At 32.4% G+C, this 1598-nt stretch overlaps 1 pseudogene; it reads left to right on the forward strand.

The window, feature by feature from the left end:
* Positions 1–725: 725 nt before the first annotated feature.
* Positions 726–1239, forward strand: LOC111640226 (annotated as a pseudogene).
* Positions 1240–1598: the final 359 nt, after the last annotated feature.

Genomic DNA, 1598 nt, shown 5'->3' on the forward strand with positions numbered 1-1598 from the left:
ATATATAAATAAATTATAAACTCCAATTTAAAGAAGAATAATCTAACAAAAATTGAGCTCTGTTGCATTACAATAAGCCCTAGGCACCGAAAAACCTGAATCCGCATCTGATTATAATCAGTATAATGCCTTCTAATGTTATGATTGATTGATAAAGTTTATATTGGACGATTAACATATTTTTAATAGTTCTGCCGATCATTATCTAACTTCTTCTGGGAAAAAACTATTTAAATTAAAATAATATATCTTCCCATTTGTATCGGACGTATAAGTACAGTTAATTGGAGCCTCCTGCTTATAACGTTTTCATATTTTGTCTTCACGAAATTATACCCCGAACTTACGCGATAAATGGGACTCAGCGATAACAGCGAAAGTAGAATTCGCGTACGTCGGGATATAATTTCGCAATTTGTGTAGAATCCAAGTCGGATGTGTGTAAGCTAATAAATGTTCTCGTTAATGTTATCTCGTCTTTTGATTCGTTCACGGTTACAGGAAATCACCACATAGAGTCTCTCGAGTCTCTGTAGAAATAACAAACACAAAAATAAATAACACAAAATAAATTGTGGCTATGTGTCGATTTCATGCGACACGTCCGAACACGTAAGCTGAACAATAGTATGGAGGGAGTGAGTAATCGAGAGTTGCGTGGCGCTCGAACAAAAGACGAATCGACGAGATTTGAAAATCGTTTAACTCCGGGTTCGCGTAAGTCGATGGTATTCAGTGGCCATAAACGTACGCATTGTTTGAAATTTCAATCAGTGGTTACACCCGATGGTATGATTGCTAATTTATTTGGACCATTAGAAGGAAGACGTCACGACAGTAGAATGTTAAGAGAACCTAATTTGTTAGAGCAGGCTGCAATTTTTCTGTTTCGAGATAGGGACCCAATTTGTTTTATATGGAGATTTTGGTTACCACTTGCGTTGACAGCTCATTATACCATTTCGAGTTGCTAGTTTCACACCCGAGCAACAAGTATTTAATTCCAGGATAAGTTCCGTAAGAAAGTGTGTGGAGTGGGTATTTCGGAAAATAATTCAAATATTTGCTTTTCTAGATTTTAAAAAAATTTTGAAATTGTTTTTTCAGCGTGTTTGTAAATTTTGTATTGTTGGTGCACTACTTACAAACTGTCACACTTGCTTATACGGTAGTGCAATAGCAGACTATTTAAATTGTTAATCCCCCAAATTGGACAAATACTTAGAATGTGATCAATAAATAAATAAAGAATTTTTTCAATTTTAAAAAAAACGTATTCAGTTTTAATAAACATTTTTATTCAATTTTTATTCGAACTTTTCATAAATAATTCTAATAACAATCTGCTTTCCTCGCCATCCTGCATCAGTCTTGCTTCACTCTCTCTTCTCTCTAAATCAAATTTTTTTGGTTTAAATTTCAATCGTTCTTTATTTAAATTTAATTCTTCTTGTTTCAAATGATGCTGCTGATCTTGCTTGCTTTGTAAGTATGAGACAACAAAGATTTTTTTTTTTGTGAAATTAGTATTTTCAATTAAAAATAATTAAATATGTATGATTATTATATAATTCTTGTAATAATTATATCATGAAAAA

The sequence above is a fragment of the Centruroides sculpturatus genome, unplaced genomic scaffold, assembly GCF_000671375.1.
Source record: "Centruroides sculpturatus isolate CEXI.00-Female unplaced genomic scaffold, Cexi_2.0 scaffold1106, whole genome shotgun sequence".
NCBI classification, from domain to species: Eukaryota; Metazoa; Arthropoda; class Arachnida; order Scorpiones; family Buthidae; genus Centruroides; species Centruroides sculpturatus.